Source organism: Vespa crabro, chromosome 7, assembly GCF_910589235.1.
Source record: "Vespa crabro chromosome 7, iyVesCrab1.2, whole genome shotgun sequence".
Taxonomy (NCBI): Eukaryota; Metazoa; Arthropoda; class Insecta; order Hymenoptera; family Vespidae; genus Vespa; species Vespa crabro.
The window spans coordinates 5,206,414-5,226,908 of record NC_060961.1 but is presented as its reverse complement, the minus strand read 5'-3'; the positions used below and the strand labels follow the sequence as shown (position 1 = coordinate 5,226,908).

The window sequence follows — 20,495 nt, the reverse complement described above, 5'->3', positions numbered from 1 at the left end:
GTTCTCGTCATGTATAACACGTCGATACGATGATTTATCGACCAATACATCGAAAAGAAAAAGAAAATATAGAGATACCTATTACCTATAACTTTATACGTGTATCTGTACTGTGTATCCCTGTATCCATGCGTACGTGCGTGTGTGTGCGTGTGTATGTATGCGCGCGCGCGCGTGTGTGTGTGTATATATATATATATATCTCTGAAAGGTATAGAAAAAAGGCATCATTAATCATGATGGACGAGAAATACGACTAAGAGAGAGGGAGAGAGAGAAAAAAAGAGAGAAAAAGAAAGAGAGAGAGAGAGAGAGAGAGAGAGAATAAGTTAACTCGCAATGTACTATCTTCCTATCTAAGCTACCTACGTAAAAACATAACAATTAAGTCAGTTGAATTGGTGGTAAAAGTCTTCCTTTATTTTCTTCGTACCAGAAAATCGGTTAACTTGTAGGTCGAAGGGTGAACTTTAAAGAACGTATATCTCTGACCTTTCCTAGATATTTTCGATTCGTTTATGGGTTTTGATAAAGCGCATACTTTTCCATCTTCTTCTTCTTCTCCTTCTTCTTCTTTTTATTTTTTTTTTTCTTTCCTTTATCTCATTCCCTTTTCTTTTTTCGTTCGTAAGCTTATCCTTTGACGTAAATTCTTTAAAAACTTCTTGATTTATCTCGAGTTGTCCTTCAAGTATATATATACATATATATATATATATATATATATATATATATATATGTAAGTTTGTATGTATATATGTATATATGTATGTATGTATATATGTATGTATGTAAATACATATACATCATATGACTTCGTAGAAATCTTTTCTTTTATTTTTTCTTTTATCTCTTTTTTTGTTTTCTTCTTTTTTTTTTTTCTAGAAAACATTCTCTTCCAAGCTTCAACAAAGATTTTTGAAAAATTATTCGTACGTAAATAAATCCATTTTCTTCGATGTTCATAAATGGCACTTTATTACTTTACTTACAGTACTTAGACCGACTTGGTACCTAGAATGTCGATGCTATACTCTTCTCATTGATTTACGTTAATAGTACACTGAAGCATTCCTCCCCATACACATAAACTTACACAACGTACACGTACAAAGTCGGTTCGCCATCGGGAACGCTTTTATAAAGCAGAAAAAGAAAACGTTCGCGTCGACGCGGTCAGTATCCGATAAATTAACGCATGAAAGGGCACCTTGTGTTCTCTCTCTCTCTCTCCCTCTCCTTCTTTTTCCTTTACTCTCTCATTCTCTTGATCTCTCTATCTTTGTCCTTCCGATAAAATATTTCCGACAGAGTCCACAAAGAAAAGTTTGGAAATAATCAATACCGATCGAAGTTATATTCAGATTTTGTTAACGTTCATAACACTAAATCGACCGGCATTATTATTATCCTTGAATACGAAAATATGAAAAGGCAATTTTTCCGAACGACGTAAGAAATTCGATCGATATTTTCGTTTAAGCAAATATTAAAAAGGAAAAAAGAAAGGAAACGAAAAATCGTTCGACCATCTAACACGATATACGTGTCCTTATTTTTGTGAAACGTTGCGAGACTATTTTTTTTTTCTTTCTTTCTTTTTTACTCTTTTCTTTTTTTTTTTTTTTTTGCTTTTTTTGTTTATCGACTTTAATCATCTACAACGTCATGTATAACATCATATATAACTCCTATCATGTATGTATTTTGTAATTTTTTCGATGTTTTATTTCATAATTTTTTTGCAAACATAATTCATTGTCAGCTCATATCACAAAACAAATGTTTTCTTAGTGTAAACCATTTTTGATATAGTACAGTATAATATTATATCGTATTGTAAGTTTAACATTATGTAAAAATTTTTTTGTTTTTAGATAAAAAAAAAAAAAAAGAGAAAAATTAAAGGTTCAACAGGATTGAAATTATAAATAGGAAAAATTAAGTATCGATCTTCATTGGAAACTCATTTTTTTGTTTTCTTTTTTATTTTCTTTTTTGCTTTGCTTTTCTTAAATTGGACCTATATCTCAATGAACTACGATGTAAAAGATAATGAAAATCATCAAAGTGAATCTTGTTATTAAATCATAAAGATAACACGTTCATGGATTTTCTTAAAATTATTCAACATATTTTTTATATGTGCAAATAAAATTATTATACGTATTTTTTAAAAATTTATTCGTAACTATTGAAATAAATATTAAGGAATACGTGTAAAATTTATGAATGATCATACCTATTCATGATAATACATATTTACTTGAAATCAAAGTACAATAAAATTTCATTGAAATACATTTATTTAATGTGTTATATATAGCAAATGGAACGCAATTTATCGATATCGTAATAAAGATCGATGAATATATCACAGAGAAATATCTTCTCGTTCGTAAGGAGGACCGAAAATAAAAAGAAAAAAGAAAAAATGAACAAAAAGGAAGAGATAGAATTCAACGATGCTTTTATATTGGTTCGTCGTAGGTTACATATCGTGTACACCTCACCAGTTTTCTATTTCGATAAAATATTTTCTACTCGACTTATTCTTTCTCCGGACAAGACCATGAACTTTCTCCAAAAATTCGTTTATCCTATTAAATGTATATACATACACACATATATATATATATATATATATATATATATATATACACATAGAAAAAGAGAGAGAGAGAGAGAGAGAGATCTCGAAAAGAATTAAGAAGAGAGAAAATCGGATTAATACTTTAGTGGTCTTTTTTAAGGCTCAGACAAAATTGGTAAATCGGTCTTCGTGAAACCTTTTCGAGAAACTCCATTGAACTTTCTCGCCGTTCTGTAATCTATAAAAAAAAAAGAGAGAAGAATAAAGAAAGAGAAAAATAGAAAGAGATAGGTACATAGATAAATAGATAGATAAAAAGAGAGAGAGAGGGAGAGAGACAGATAGAGTTCGTACGGAGTGATCTTAAGAAAAACTTTAAACGATCTCGCGAGATCTAATTGTCGTGAAGGGAGATGGAACGAGCAGAGTACCGAGATTGGCAGCCCAACTGTAACTGAGATAGAAACGAAAAGGTTTTTAGTCCAAGGGATAATCGAACTTTGCCCTTATTCCCTCTCGTATTCTTTGCTCCTCTGTCTCTTCTTCCTTCATCTTCTATTTCTTTTTCTTTTTCTTCTCGGTTTATACATCCAAGAAAAGATCAAGTTCCATTCGACGTACTTAGCGAGTCTCGATCGAATGCTATTCCTTCGATAAGATTTCGATTCTCTCTCTCTCTCTCCCTCTCTCTCTTTCTCTTTATATTTCTATCTATCTATCTCTTTCTCATTCTCTCTCTCTCTCTCTCTCTCTTTCTCTCTCTCTTTTTCTTTCACTCTTTTCTTTTTCTTATACATCGTAAATCTTCTAACTCCTACGGATTTCTTGCAAATTATCACGACATATTACGAATCCCTTCGATTTTATCGGCACGAAACATTGATGTTAGATGTATATATATATATATATATATAAGTTCGTGCCAAAAGATCGTGAATATTATATAACTCTTCTCTTTTCTATTTCCTTCCGTACTCTTTTGTTCCTTTTGTTTTTTTATTCTTCTGTGTTTCTTTTTTTTTCTTTTTATTTTATTTTATGTAAAATCAAACGAACCACGAATACGTCTCCGTAGAAAGTCTCAAGACAAATCACAAAACTTCTATCCTTCGAATTATTTTCATTCATTGATTCGAATCCTGATCCCTCGGATCACACGAGATTTGTGCTTTATGAAATAGAAAATAAAAAGTATAGAGAAGGATGTGTATGTGCGTGTATATGTATATATGTGCGTGTATATATATATATATATATATATATAACATGTAAAACGTAAGGTAGAATCGAAAATTTCTGCCGGCTCGTTAACGACCTACCTTTCTCTCTCTCTCTCTCTCTCTCTCTCTCTCTCTCTCTCTCTCTCTCTCTCTCTCGTTTGCTCGTTTTCTTTCAACTGGATATAAATTTCTGTCTACTGACGTGAAAATAGCCCGAAAATTACGAGTTTCTCTCGTCTTTGTAAATAAATACGAAATGTGTTGGTAAACGAAAAAGAAGTTTTTTTTTTTTTTCCCCCCAAAAGCTCAATAAAAACCTACTATATGATTTTTATTCGAGTTGAAACATTTTCGAAATAGAATATGAAGATATTTTACAACAATAAACAAATCTCTTATGTTTTTGACATAATGACAAGTATAACTCTAAAATTACTGAAAATCTTTTCAAAGGGATTCTGATGTTTCATGTCAAAATCTAAATGCTTGTCTGCATGTATGCGTACGTGTGTGTGTGTGTGTGTATGTGTGTGTGTGTGTGTGTGTGTGATGCTTTTGTGTATATAATTCTACCGTTAAAACGGTCAAATAGATTTGCTTGAAATTTATATAAAAAAATTCATTAATAATTAGATTCGACTTTTGATTAAGAAAAAAGAAATGGTGATTTTTTTGGATGATTTGAGTTTTCTATAAATTTGTGAAGTGTGCAATATTGAAAAAAATTTTTGTCAGACATATTACATACTAAATAATGAATTTCTTTTACAATTTGTTAAATTTTAAAATGAATATTTGAAATATTGAAAAGCATCAAAAGATGATAATTCAATGGCATTAAAAAAATAAGGAAGCACGTTTCTTTTCTTTTTTCTTTTTTTTTTTTTTCTTTCTTCATATAAATGTCTATATGGATAGAGGATAAAGTGAGAAGTAGTAGAAGAAAGGGATTGGTTCGAGACGACCTGTGATGCTCTTCACTCAACCCATACTACTTCGATTGAATGTATGGCCGCTATGGCGAGGCTCCTTTAAATGCCAATATTACTAAAGTGTGCCTTAGATAGTGTTAGTCCTTCGAGAACTATTGCCCTTTCACATTACTCTCGATCTTACAACCGATAGGAAAGAATGTGATCTCATGAAAAGTGTTCCTTCGACAAACATTCGTGATAATAATTTTTTGTTGAAAATTCAAATCTACGAATTGTAATAAAAATAATGACGATTTAATTTTGAAAAAATAAAAAGGAAATCGTTTAGTTGGATCGATTAGTTGAAGAAAAATTCAATCAAATTACGTTGACTAATGATTTATACGTATAATAATAAAATCTATCTTTAACACAAGCGATTTTGTTTTATTTTATAATCGACACAGATCCGTCTATTATTATCAATTTAATATTCGTTATATTTCGTGGAAATTATTCATAAAATGTTTCCTTTTTTTCTTTTTTTTTTTTTTGTTTCCTTTCTATTTTTTTATTTTTTATTTTTTTTATCGTTTTTATTTATTTATTTATTTTTTTTTTTCTATAAAATACTCGAAACGATCCCATAATAATCCAATTCGAATGTAATTGTTAATCGAGGCGAAATTCGAAATGAGTTATTGACTCATACTACTGTCTGACTTATCAGTAGTAACGACATTTTCAATCGGACACGTTAATCCACTTAACGGGTATCTCTTGTATTGATATCGCGATGATAATAAATTTAATAAATGATCTATCGAAGATAGAGGAACGATTAAAACGATCTATCTACGTGAATCGAAATCCAAATAATAAAGAGAACGAGGATTGAAAATCCGATACGGAAAATCCTCATTTCTCCGTGGCCGTTGCAAAGCGTTTTTCTTTCCTTCTTGATTCAAGTCACGGCAGAAGAAAGAACACTACATCAACTTACGTCCCCATCAGCGTCGATTTGTCGATACCACTCAACGAAGATATCCCTGCAGCTCCTCCGGTTTCTTTCATTGTTAACATTATCACGCTCGAGAAGGATAGGAAAAAAAAAAGAAAAAAAAAAGATTGAAAGAAAGAAAGAAAGAAAGTAAATAAGAAATGGAACGATCGCGTGTTCGCGATGTTTATATGTCGATCTCTTTTACGCATATTTGCGTCTTTTGTCAATATAACCGTATGTGTCCACTTGTATATTGAAGAAAAGTAGCTTTTCTTTTTTTTTTCAATCTATCAAAAGATAAATAAAGATAAACGTGATTAAATAAAGATGTTCTGATATAATCGAATATCATCATCTATTTATTTTATAATAAATCTGTTATTTTTGTTTCTCTCTCTTTTTTTTTTTTTTTTCTTTTCTTTTCATCTTCACCGAAATTCAATAGAAATTGGGAATTAATAGTTTTGTACTTGAATATTGATTTGGTCTATCCTTTACACACGCGAAACTAGTTCAAGACAATTGTCTTTTGTTTGCGAAAGTGACGAAGGAATTTTGAATTTCCAAGAAGGATACAGTAAGCAACACTCAGTTTTGAAATGCAAATGTCGATCCTAAGTTGTGACTTTGGATCAGTTAGGTTTCACGAACGAGATTATTCTAAAATTTACGAAGTTTCGGTATCGTCGTTTTACTCCGACCGGTATCTCTCGTTTTAGATGTCGGAGAGACAAAGAGAGAGAGAGAGAGAGAGAGAAAGAGAGAGAGAGAGAGAGAAAGAGAGAGAAAGAGAGAAATAGATAGAGATAGAAGAAGACTGACGAAATTTATAGGACGAAGGTTGTAACCTACGTACGTGGTCGAATTGTGGTTCGTCGCTCGAAATTACAACACGAGGAAAGTTTTCCCAATGTTGTCCTATCACTCACTAGTGGTGAGTACGAATGAGAACCTTTTTCCTTCTCTTTCCTTTAAACGATTCAACGATGAATCTACTTTTGGTTCGCCACAAAGAACTTTCGTAAACGTGACGTGTTCGAATTTATCTTTACGAAAAAGATTAATGAATGAAATACGCTATATATTTTATCTTGTTTTTCATTTTTTTTCTTTACCCCCCCCCCCCTTTTTTTCATTCTTTTTTTTTATTTTTTTTTGTTTCCTTTTCTCTCGTCGATAAGGATACGAACAAATTTATTCAACGACTATAACGACGATATTGCATCTTTAATGAGGAAAGAAGGAAACGTTTTATTCTTGTATTATTAAATCCGACGTTTAATGCTCTATAAACTCAAAGTAACTCACAACTGAATGAGGAAATCGATGTTACAGAATTTATTTGATAGTTCGTTCTACTCGAAGTTAATAACGATAGAAAATATTTAATTGAACGTTTAGTTTCATGCTTTTTAATTTTTTTTTTTTTTCCTTTTTTTTCCTTCTTTTTCTTTTTTATTTTTCTTTTTTTGTTCCTCGTAAAATCCCATATGTCTATATTTTTATTTTGCAAAAATCGTAATTCAATTTTTCCAATGGGATACTAATTTTCCTGTCAATTTATATGAAAGAATGTATTGAACGACATTTAATGCGACATTTAATACAACATTTAATATGATGGCATAATCGGATGAAATAAATGAGAATTGAGATATACAGGGAGAACATTTATAGAATTAATCTTATTAGTGTACTTTTTAGTGTACTTTTGTTCCCTTTTTTTTTTCTTTCTTTCTCTTTTCTTTTTCTTTTTCATTTACAAATACGTATTATAAAAAAATGTAGATGCAATTGAGATGAAATATATTGATAAATATATAATAGATACATATAATAATAATCCGAATAAACGAGTTTATTTTTATGTCAATATAAAAATATATTTATTTCTCTATCGTAAAATATTTCGTATTCATATTATATATGTTTGGTAATGATTATAAAAATGAAATCAGTATCATTCTCTAAATCATACCATAGTAAAATATTTTAAATCGTATAGATATATTTGCACGAAATATCATTTCAACATTATTTTTCTAATAAGAATCATCGTTATTATTATTAACACATTAATAAGAACATAATAATATTTAATAATAACTATTATTATTATATATTCAAATATTTTCCTTTTCTTTATTGATAAAAGATTCGACATAACCATTCCATAATTAAATGTTTTATTATTTCCATTCACTAATTTATTACTTTAAAAAAAAAATATATAAGAATTATGAGATTGATTCCTTAAATTTTAACCCTTACACTGTATCATAAAAATGTTTATAACAAATTAATTTATTTAAGAAAGAAAAAGGTTGGAACATACGATAATAAATGTCTTCTTCTAAATCAAGCAATAATTTCCGAAATAAACTTAAAAATTTCTATCAAATAAAATATATAATATAAAATTATATTTATATCCATGCACATACACACACACACACATATATATATATATATTATCCGCAATATTGTAAAATATATTTTATTGTGTAATACACTTCTAAACGAAAGAAAAAGAAACTTGAGTATCGATTTTGAAACGATAAAACGATTCAATGTTATTCGTCAAAAAAAAAAAGGATTCATCGATCAGAGATACGATTCCTTTCAACGTTTCCTTCGACACGAAAAGAAAGATAATTTTGAGAAGAACTCGTGAGCTTTTGGATGTTCATCCTTGTGGAAAAAGGATCTATGAAAATTCGAAGGCAATACGCCGCATATCTGACTCTAAAGTTGTTACTGCCAGTGAGTAAAGGACGACCGTACACGATAGGAAAAATGTGTGATTTAGGGAGATATTGCGACAGAGAAAGAGAAAGAAAAAGAGAGAGAAAGAGAGAAAAAAAAAGCTGATAAACGAAGAAGCAGTCTAGTAGGTCGGTCAAACAGACAAAGGAAATGTGTCAGTGAAGAAGAAATAGACGAAATAAGAAGACGAAGAGAGAAAGAGAGAGAGAGAGAGAGAGAGAGAGAGAGAGAGAGAGAAAGAGAGACAGAAAGAAATAGCAAAACAAGAGAAAATATGTGTATAAGAGAGAGAAAGAGAGAGAAAAAGATTCTATAATACACGGAGCAATCGACGTAACCTACATTTCGACGAGCCAAGCTCGGTCGCGTCTGTAGATTTCATCCATCTACTCGTTTGCCCAACGAAATAATAAATTTCATGCGTTGCGAGGATCGTTGTTGAAAAAGGAAATTTTTTTTTTGTTTATCTTTCTCTATCTCTCTCTCCTACTCTCTCTTTGAAACTATAATATACATATACACATGTATATATATATATATATATATATATATTTTATACACTGTATATCATATAGCTTCGGGGAATTCTTTCAGCCATGGATGCCATAAATAAACACAATAAAAAAAGAAAAAAAAAAAAAAATTCATGTAAACATTAGCCCTTATTTGACCCAATTTACATGTTACAACGAGTTTTTTAATTGAAATAATTTATCAATCGAAGAATCAAAATAATCGAATTAATAACATTTATTTATTTATTTATAAAACAAAGCTCAATAATCGTCATTGGACCAAACGATTCTTTATTATATTTGGAAAGCCATTTGTGATCGATAAGTCCGTGTAAAAAACAACTTGTTCGAAACAACGTCGAAATAAATATTTCGTTAGATTAATTGAATAAGGTTTCTCTCATGCCCGATGAGAAATGGCGAGAATGTTAAAAAGAAGAATGGTCGTCGGTCAATGGTAAAATGTCTACTACGGATGTTTGTATTCAAATGCAAGGAGGTCATTTTGTATGCCTCTTGTGAACGTAAGCAGATACATACCGTGTTAAAGAAGAAACTCAATATAACTAGGAAACAAGGTCAAACAAGGAATATGTTTATATGAACTTTTTTTTTTGTTTTGTTTTGTTTTATTATTCTCATGTGCGAAATCCAACGCAGAAGCAATTCCCCAAAGCTACGGAACATATTCTGCAAACGTAGATAAAATTATATATACTATATATACTATGTATTGTATATAAATAATACCTATAATATACATATATATATATATATATATATATATATATATATATATATATTAAATTTTAACTGCCGTCAAATTTTCTTATTCTCATTGTCGAAACGTAGAAATAATAAAATGTTTAATGACACGTAAACAGGATTGATATATTCTGATGAAATCATTAAACGGTTCAGTTCAACGACGGAAGGAACTTTGAAAGAGAACAAATTGACGATAGTAATGCTGTGTAATCAAGAAGCAATTAAATTCCACATGCATCAGGAAATATTCTCGACAAGATTGACGTTCTCTTGCATAACCCCTCTCTTCCTCACCCTACACTCATCACTACCGTCTCTCTCTCTCTCTCTCTTTCTCTTCCTCTCTCTTTGTTTTGTTAAAAGGGCGATCGTTGCAATGACAAGCTATAAGGGAAATCGAAAGTACGGCTTACCACGATCTTGTTTACCGAGAAAACAAATCCAGTGGAAAAAAAAAGGAAACCCAGGTTAGATCGAGATTACAAGGTTAAACTTTAAACAACGATTTTTTACCCTTATTTCCATCATCCATCCCTCTCTCTCTCTCTCTCTCTCTCTCTCTCTCTCTCTCTCTCTTTCTCTTTCTATTTGCTTCTATGTTACTCGATAACTAGGACAAAACAAAGTAGATTATTTCTTCCGATAACTATGTGAGAAAACATGTCGTTGAAAATGCAAGAATCTCAATAGAAATAGAATACATTTTTCTTTATGTTAATAATAATGGAAAGCTTTTCCGGTCGTTTTTCATCCTTTATAAAATTCTTATCAATCTTATTAAATATTCATGTTATCATCGATATGCTGTATTTAAATTGTATTTTATATAGAACGGTTTAACTCTAACTGAAGAAAAAGAAGAAATAGAAAAAAAAAAGAAAATGTTAAAAGAATTATAAGCTAATATTACTTTATGAAAAATCTATGTATAAGGTTAATACACCCTGTCAAAAGTTCGAAACTACCTTCCATGAACTTATCGAGGATCGATGATGACCTAAGATCGAATACGTTCGAAGTATATACATGTGGACCAAGTAAAGAAGAATAAATGCAAATCTCGAGTTTCTTTACGTAACGTGATATGAATTTTATCGCTTCCCATATGGAAATATTAGAACAGTGACCGAAAAGAAGACAAAGAAGAAGAGAGAGTGGATACTCGAGAGATTGTATTTACAGATTTTGCGGTATTTCAAGGATATATGGATTTATCTTTTCAAAGTGTCTTCTTGTATTTGTAAATCGAAGATAGAAAAGAGAAAAATGAAAGACAAAGATGAAAAGTAAAATCTCAAAATCGATCGATCTTTCACTTTCTCTGTCTTTTTAGTTCTTCTTTTTTCTTTTCTTTTTTTTTTTTTTCTTATTTTTTTTTTCGCACATGAAATACAAAAATATTCATCCTATCCTTTCTTGGAACAATTAAAGACATAATAATTTGTAATTAAGAAAAAGAATAGAAAAAAATAGCAAAACAAAATAAGTAAAAAAAAAATAAAAGAGGAAAAATAAATAAATAATGAGAAGAAAAAATAAAAGATAAATAATAGAAAAAAGCTCATTGATATATATATATATATATATATATATATATATATATATATATATATACACATACATAGGTAGGTAAATATGCACATATGTACGTGAGTTTTAACTTCAATCAGAAATTAACGATCGAATTCCTTCATTAACGCGTATATACAAATTCTAACTAGTCGGCAGTGCTACCGTACATTGAATTTGTCGACGTAGCGCATCTAAATTGTCAACCCGTTGTCGTTCGCTACTTGTTTAGTAAATTAAACTTTAATACCTTGTCGTAAGCTCATCAATAAAGGCTTACGAATAATCATTAGATCGGAGTTTCAACCTTTATTCTCTACATTATACTCAATCATTTTACTTTAATAATAATAATAATAATAATAATAATAATAATAATAATAATAATAATAATAATAATAATAATAATAATAATAATAATAATAATAATAATAATAATAATAATAATAATAATAATAATAATAATAATAATAATATTAACAACAACGACAATAAAATCATTAAATTTGGACATTAAATTACTTTCAACGTGTACGATATTTAATTCATTGATAAATAATTGATGCAAAAAAAAAAAGAAAAAAAAAGTAGAAGAAAAAAAGAAAGGAACAAAGAGATGCAATGGGTATAATCGAACAAGATAAAAAAAAAAGAAAAAAAAAAAAGGATGTTACAACGACAAATCGTCGATGCAAATTGGAGGTCGGAAAAAAAAAAGAGTAGAAGAAAAAGAAAAATCGTATAACGAGATTAACAAAGCGTAAAAACGAAATGATCGAGTAATTACTCACCTTTTTTGGCGAAAAAAAGCGTACGAGCAGCGGCCTAACGAGTGATGAGATCCTAACGCGAATTTGGAAGCGACAATATTTATTTTTTTCCTCTTTCTCTCTCTCTTTCTCTCACTCATTCTCTCTCTCTCTCTCACTCTCTCTCTCTGTTTCTCTCTCTCTTTCTGCAATTTTAACGCTGCCGCGAACCACTCGAACAAAATAAAAAATAAAACGGAGTATAAAAAAGAATATGCGTGAGTACTTGGACGTTTATATATATATATATATATATATATATATATATATATATATATATGAAAGATAAAAAGAAAGAGATCGATCTAATAAAACAAACTTCTTAATTTTATTTGTCATCGTAATTGTCGTCGTCATTCTCGTCGTGCGTTTTTGTCGATACAATTTGTACAGTTCTATTACAAAAATGAACATTCAACTTCTTCGATCGTTATTGTTGTTATTCTCTCGTGATTTTACATCGATATATTAATTTTTATTGAATTTCAAAAACAATTTTTATCTCTTCCTCTCTCTCTCTCTCTCTCTCTCTTTCTCTATATTTTGTAAAATTTGTCGACAAAACAAATATCGTGTAGTAATGAATTTTACAATTTTTACAATATTACAAAGCACAGTATCGAGTGATAACTATAACGGAATGGGTCATCAAAGTTATCTTTAATAATTATAAATAAAACAATTAATTGCTTCTATATATAACTTACAATAAAAAAAAAAAAAAAAAACTTTTCAATGAATTTTAACAATCAATTAAATTACAAATTGAAAAAAGAGATATCCTTAAAAATAATTACTTTTCATAGTAACTCGATTTATTAACATCACCTTCTCGATTACTATACTATACGTTTAAATATAAAATAATTCGAATTTATATTAAAAATTCTACAAATCTCCCGATATTTTTCTATTAATATAAATATACATATTTAAACGTATGTATATATCTATGTATGTATGTATGTATGTATGTACGTATATATGTATATATGTTTGGATGTATGTTTAAGAAAGAAATGGAAGAAAGAGAAGAAAAATGTTAGAAGAAATATGGGTTATATACTTTTGCAACGGTACGAAAGGGGCTTTAAGAGGGTGAGTCAGATGTTGAAGTTGGAAGAAGGAGAAGGAAGAGGAAGAGGAAGAGAAAACTTAGGATAGGGAAAGTACGTTAAACAACAGTTGGTGTGAGAGAGTAAGAGAAAGAGGCAGATATTGAGGGAGAAAGAAAAAGATAGAGATAGAGATAGAGATAGATAGAGAGAGAGAGAGAGAGAGAGAGAGAGAGAGGGATAGAGAGAGAGAAAGAGGCACATATATACAGAGGAAAAGGAAGAAGAAATAAAAGTAAAAATGGATGAACAGAAAGCACGCTGCAAAAGCTTTTTACAAGCTCCCTTTTACTATTTCCTTCCCCTCCGTCACTCTTCCTCACCCTCTCTCTCTCTTTCTCTATCTATCTATCTATCTATCTATCTATCTATCTATCTATCTATATATCTATATATCTATATTTCTGTCTTTATCTCTCGCTCATTCTATCTATCTTTCTGGTTTCTCTCGAAGAAGAGAATCACCTTTCATGGACAACATTGTCCTTGCGCGAGAGATAGGTTAAATGTATTTCCGAGCACTTTCGATGGAAATTGGATGTCCGGTGAACCTAAAAAAAAAAAAAAGGGTAGGACTAGAAAACGCAAGTCGAGAGATATATACACATTTTCTCTCTCTCTCTCTCTCTTTTTCTTCCGTCTCTTTTCTTTTCTTAGAATATTTGTTTTCGTTCTCATTCTGTCTTCGACTATACGAACACAGTGAAGAAGTCATCGAGATTGTGCATTTTTACGAGAAACCTATGCGCGAGATAGTTTCAAAAGAATTCGATTATTGGTGGAAATTGGTTTTCTTGCCTTTTCCTTTTTTATTTTTTTTTTTTTTTTTTTTTTATTATTTTCTTTTTTTTAATTCATTTTTCCTTATACCGCCTTCTACATCGTGAGATTGCCACGAAAGAGGCAAAAAAGAAAACTAATAGATGAGATTCTCGCGAAAGGATCATCAATCGTTCTTTGCTTCTTTTTCTTCCTTTTTTCATCTTGTTTTTTCTTCTTTCACTTTTTTGTTTTTTTTTTTTTTTTTTTTTTATTTATTTATTATATCATAAGACGGACAATTTACGAAATGAAAATTGTAATCGTACAAATGAACCAAGAAGAAATAAAAAGATTAAACGTGTTGTGTTCGCATCAATAAGACACGATTGGCTTATCGCGGCTTTCGACTGGCTTATCGACTTTCGACGAGGTCAACAGAGGTCCTTTCAAATACCAATCCGAACAACGTACGCTTTAGTATGTTAACCCCCTTTACGAAACGTCGTCTTAGAAATCGATAGGAGAATTGCGTAAAATCTTTTATACACACACATTATATATATATATATATATATATTTATATATATATATATATATATTTATATATATATATTTCTTTGAAAGCTGTGAAGAATAAGAACATAAAGAAATGGAAAAAAAAATGAAATGATAAGTAAGAGTTTTATATCCGTGCGTGTTTTCAAATACAAGGACTTTCCTTTCGTGAGATACGTGACTTATTTTTCCTTGATTTCATCTACGTGTACATATAAATCTATGTACGTACCTATGTATTATGTTACACTAATAATAAATTTGTCCATAAATATTCGTAGAAAATTAATATTTGAATTTTATATCAAACGCTATTTGAAATGTTTCTACATTATTTGTATCTACATTAAATACTATATTTATATTATTATAATTTTGTGATACTTTATCTCTAAAAAAAAATCAAAATTATTCAATCAATGATTTGAACAAATAATTATACATACATATATACATATATATGTAGAGTAACTGTATATATGTGTGTATGTGTGTGTGTGTGTTTTTATGTATATGTATAGTAATTCAATATATATAATACGTGGATGCAAACATGCAAAATCGAGTGTGCAAAATACGTCAAACTATTAAATGTACGTGTTACATAAACTAAATGATGCTTTGATATAAAGACAGAGAGAGAGAGAGAGAGAGAGAGAGAGAGAGAGAGAGAGAGAGAGAGAGAGAGAGAGAGAGAGAGAGTAAGATAAATTGCGAAAACGAAGTTGAAAGGAATGCAAGGGTGTGAAGGAATGTACTTTAAGGAATAAATTTCTAAATTTGCCAGTGGCATGGTATAAATTTGAAACTCTGTTTAACTTCAACTTTCCTAACTGCCTCTCGACTATTAGATTTCAATTTATGGCACGCGTGACATTAAAGAAGTTGTTCCTTCGTTAAATTCGGAACAACCGATAGTGCGTATATACGTCTGGACTTTCGTGAACATGTATTTCTAAAGGAGAGAGAGAGAGAGAATGAATGAGAGAGAGAGAGAGAGAGAGAGAGAGAAAGTTAGGACGAAGTGAATCTAATAATTCATAGGATCGCATAGAAATGTAGATATTATCCAGCTCCTAAATCCTGAATATGTTCGTACTGGTATACATATGTATAGAATTATTAAATAACCTACGCGTATGCTACGTTGATTTATAATGCAACGGTAACAAATAAAACATGAGAAATTAATTTTAATATATATAAAAAAAGAATATATTATATTTCGTTATACATAAAAATTTATGTGATGTGAAATACGGGAAATACGTATATTCTTATTTTTAGTTTTATAAAATCAATGTTTTCTAGACGCAAATATGTTATACAAAAATATGGATTCGATCTTATCGGACATACAAACGTCATGATTAAAAAATAACGTTAGAAATTAATAGAGGATCGCGTGTGGTCATTGTTTATTATGAGAGTATGAAAATGTCGGATATATTATTCATAATGAGAGAAAAGATACGGGACGAGCTATAAACGTATAAATCAAATATTTAGAGCACGAAGGAGAGGATTAACGAGCGCGCGAGAAAAGAAAAGGGGAAAAGAGAATAAAGAAAAAAAAATGAAGAGAAAGAAAAAAAAGGAAAAAAAAATTTGTACAAAAAGTAAAACGAAGATAGTATAAGAGGCACGTGAAAGGAAAAAAGAACAAAAAGAAAAGGGAAAGGAAAGCGTCTCGTTGGACGAAGTAATGCTTTAAGAAGAAAGAAGGAAAAAAAAGCGAAAAATCTTTCTGACGATGATCGAAAATAGAAAGTTGAGATAAGAAGAAACAAACCAAAAAAAAAGAAGAAGAAGAAGAAGAAAAGTAAAAAGAAGAAATAAAGATACTTTAAAAAGAGAACGATGTTAAATAAAAAAAATTTATGGTAACTTCAAGAATGACGAATCATGGACTACGGTTGGTCACGCTCACGAGGAACGATGACATCCTAATTACAGAGTGACGAAAATAAAGAGACTCGAAAAAAATTGGCGTCCGTTGAAAATAGCGAGAGAGAAGAAAAAAGGAAAAAGAAGAAAGAAAGAAAAAAAAATGAAAGCGAGAGAGAGAGAGTGAGAGAAAGATAGTTAAAGATAAAATAAACTAATTAACATCTGTTCTACTACGATAACTGAACCGGATAGGCCGAATTTCAGCTTTAAACTTTTGTTGAGAATCTCACCCTGTGTTAATGAGAGAGAAACGAATACAAACAAGACAAAGTTACTGTTTAAAAAGCACCATGCGAACCGGCAAGAAAAAAAAAAGAGAAAGAGAAAGAGAGCGAGAAAGTGAGAAAGCGAGAAAGAGAGAGAGAGAGAGAGAGAGAGAGAGAGAGAAAGAGAAAGCGAAAGAAAGAGAGAGATGAAAGAGAATACAACTGACACACGATGATTAGCGTGAGCTTTCTGTGTACAAAAGAGAAAGAGAAAATAAAAAAAAGGTTGGTTAAAAAAAAAAAACAGTGATAGAAAAAGGGATAGAGAAGAATTGTCAAAAAAGCGAGATAAAAAGAGAGAGAGAGAGAGAGAGAGAGAGAGAGAGAGAGAAAGAGAGAGAGAGAGAGAGAGAGAGAGAGAGATTGAGAGAGAGAGAAAGAGAGAGAGCAAGTGATAGATAGAGAGAAAAAGTATAAAGAAACAAAAGGCACGGCACACACTGGATAAAAATCGAAGAGACACGATGAAGTTCTTTTTTCGCGCGTAGTAGTAAGGTGTACCTAAGGGCTCGACAGCACGGAGACTACCTCTCGCTTTCGCACCCCACGAATAACTGCCGCGAAATACAAGAGAAGGACGCTGATGTCAGGGGGAAAGAGAAAGATAGAGGGAGAGAGAGAGAGAGAGAGAGAGGGAGGGAGAGAAAGAGAGAGAGAAAAAGAGAGAGAGAGAGAGAGAGAAAGAGAGAATAGTAAGCGCTTGCGCCCTTCTTCGCAGGTTCAAACTACCACCACTACCACGACCAGTACCACTACTATCATCACCACCACTACTTACTACTTCTACTATTACTATTACTACGACTACTACTACTACTATTACTACTACCACTAATATCGTCATTGCTATCAACCTCGTAGGTGCCGTTGTCTCCACTGCTGTTGCCACTGTTACTACTACTGGATTTGATATTGAAGAGAGAAAGAGAAACGGAGAGAGGAATTGTGGGGGGGAAAGTAAGAGAGAGGGAATTAGAAAGAAAGAAAGAAAGAGAGATAGAGAAAGATATAGAGAGAGAGAGAGAGAGAGAGAGAGAAAGAGAGAGAGAGAGAGAAAGGGAGAGGGCAGTGGGCCACTCGAAAGCATTAAGCACAAAAGCCTTTTAACTACCTGCCATATCACAGATCCTACTGACATCTATTTAGTTCCAATGTGATTGAGAATTTCTCTCTATCGAGCTATTCTAAATTTGCAATCTTCCTTTTGATCCGTATAGAAGAGAAATTCGTTTAATAATTGACGATGACGAAGACAACGACAACGACGACGACGGTGATAATCATAACGATAACGACAACGACGACGACGACGACGACGACTACGACGACAAAGTTGGACGATGTCTTTGAATTATTATTTATTAACGTTTTATCCCATCTCGGGGGTTCCTCGATACTTACTATTTATGTATCTCAAGCAGAAATGTGAAAACGTATCAAGCTGGTATCGCCAAAAGAGATATAAAAGTATTTAATCTCGACAAAGTCGAGATATTGAGACTTAGATTTGGTTTACGATCGATTTAGTTTGATCTCTCTTTCTAATACACACACATACACACACACACACAAAACACGCGCATGAATGACTTTTACCGAATAAATGTAGAAAAAGAAAAATAAAATCATTTCCAATGGCGGATTTAATATTACAAAAAATATCTGTGACTATATATATATGATATTATTTTTTAACTTGTTAAAAGATAAATAAAATTGTAAGATAGGATAAATAAATAAATAATATATACAACAATATAAATAAATATGATTTGAAAATAAATTTTTAATCAAAACATTCTTTGCAATGAATGAATGAGTATGTATATACATACATGCATACATACATATACATATATGTATATATATATATATATATATATATATATATATATTTGTATTTTGGTTAAATGAATTTTTGATTCAGCTAGAATATTAATGATATTTCATTTCAGCAAAGATATTAATCTATTTTTCTTAAGAAACGTCGAAATATTTATTATAATATCGAATATAATATTACAACGTTAATAAAATCAATTTTAGAATCATAATTTGTACTTTATTAAATATATATATTAAATATTGCTTATCAATCTATTATATAATCTACCGAATTTTCATTTCTCATAACTATAGAATCTGATATATTTTTTTTTTACAATGAAACTGGTCGCATTTTCGATACTACTGAAATATCGACATATCAGAAACAACAATATTGTATTACACTAAAGTCCCTACGGTCTTTTAAACTTTTGATCGCTTTCGATGGATATCCAGTACAAGCTGGATGATGGAAGACTCGTTACGGAGATTAAAAGGTCGATTTGCAAGATCAGCAAAAAAAAAAACCGAGTCATACAAAAGATCGTTCGTTCTCTTCGACGTCAAAGTACATCGTAAGCGAGGACGCACACGCGTGTATGTGTGCATGTGTGTGTGTGTGTGTGTGTGTGTGTTTGTATGTATATGTGTATGCGTTTATGCATTTCGAACGAAAGGGATTCGTTTCATTTCTAAAAAACGAACGAAAAAGTGAAAAATTACAGTTATATCTATATATCGTTCTTGTTTAATCTACAATTCGAAAAATAGAATATATTTCTTTCCTATTTTTTCTTTTTCCCTTTAAAAAAAACTTCGTACTTTTTTCCAATGTTTTTCGATTATTACGATATTTTCGAGAATTAAGGTCGTCGAATTCATTTCGTATGAATTAAAGTTTGCGATAAATACGCGATCAGATTCGATATCTTATTTCCTTTATTCCTTTCTTCGCCCCTCTGTCTATGTGTCTTTCTCTTTTTCCACAAATTACAAAAATGTATACTTTTCCTTCTAGGTCATCGGTTAAAACGAGAAAAGTTCAACATTTCAACGTTACCTTTAGAGTTTAACCAATACTTTCTTACTTTCGAACTTATCGAAAAGTTAACTATGCATATGGTGTAGTAATGTACGTTTATGCGTGTGTGTATGTGTATATATATATATATATATATGTGCCATATTCTTGTATAGTAATACTCCCTATCGTAGATATAGATTATAATGCAATGAAAGAGCAAACTGTTCGATAATAGATAACGAATGAATTGTTTGATTTTGCAGAATTACATTACGTTTCTATTTCTATTTCTTTATCTTTGTTTTTGCACCTTTCCATCGAATGATGTCGATGACAGACATTTTCATCATTCGTTAATTAAAGTCTCGGAGTTGAAAACAATTGTATTACGTAAACAAACCATACAGCATTATAGAGTAAATTCAAAGTAAATAGTAGTAAAGCTCGGTTATACAAATAGCAAATGAAAAATATATACCTTTCAAATAATGAATATGCGCTAATTATCATAATCGAATGCATTATTATTTTTTCATCATCTTTTGACCTTTCTTTATTTTACGAAAAAATTATTTATTCGGTCCGAATCAAAAAAGATATTTAATAAATTCCATTTTTTGTATTAAAGAAGAATAACAACGGAATCTTTTCATCGTAAAGAGTAATTCGCGTAATTGAAATCGCTTCGATATCTTTGTAAATATTAACTCTAATGGAAAAGTTTGAGATGTATGTTGTATTATTTAGATGGTACTACATATAACGTAGTATGTATTTATTTATTTTGCTTTAATTGCTTATAGTCTTTTTTTTTCAAGATATGAAGATACATTCTAATT

The 20,495-nt window shown here is 30.4% G+C and overlaps 1 protein-coding gene across 10 annotated transcripts in view; it reads right to left on the bottom strand.

Moving 5' to 3' along the window:
- The window catches only part of LOC124425601 (AF4/FMR2 family member lilli-like), a 131,172-nt gene that overhangs the window by 103,339 nt on the left and 7,338 nt on the right, over positions 1 to 20,495 (bottom strand). Inside the window, exons 1-2 of one of the 10 annotated variants that reach the window (XM_046966149.1) lie at positions 17,247 to 17,371; positions 12,140 to 12,191 (exon numbers count right to left, since the gene is read on the bottom strand). The exons of 1 other annotated variant lie outside the window; for it this stretch is intronic. The gene's annotated coding sequence lies outside the window, so the exon portion shown is untranslated. Of the gene's footprint in view, positions 1 to 12,139; positions 12,192 to 13,737; positions 13,756 to 17,246; positions 17,396 to 20,495 lie in introns of those variants that run through there. 8 more of the 10 variants (XM_046966138.1, XM_046966140.1, XM_046966143.1 and 5 more) reach the window with 8 other exon arrangements.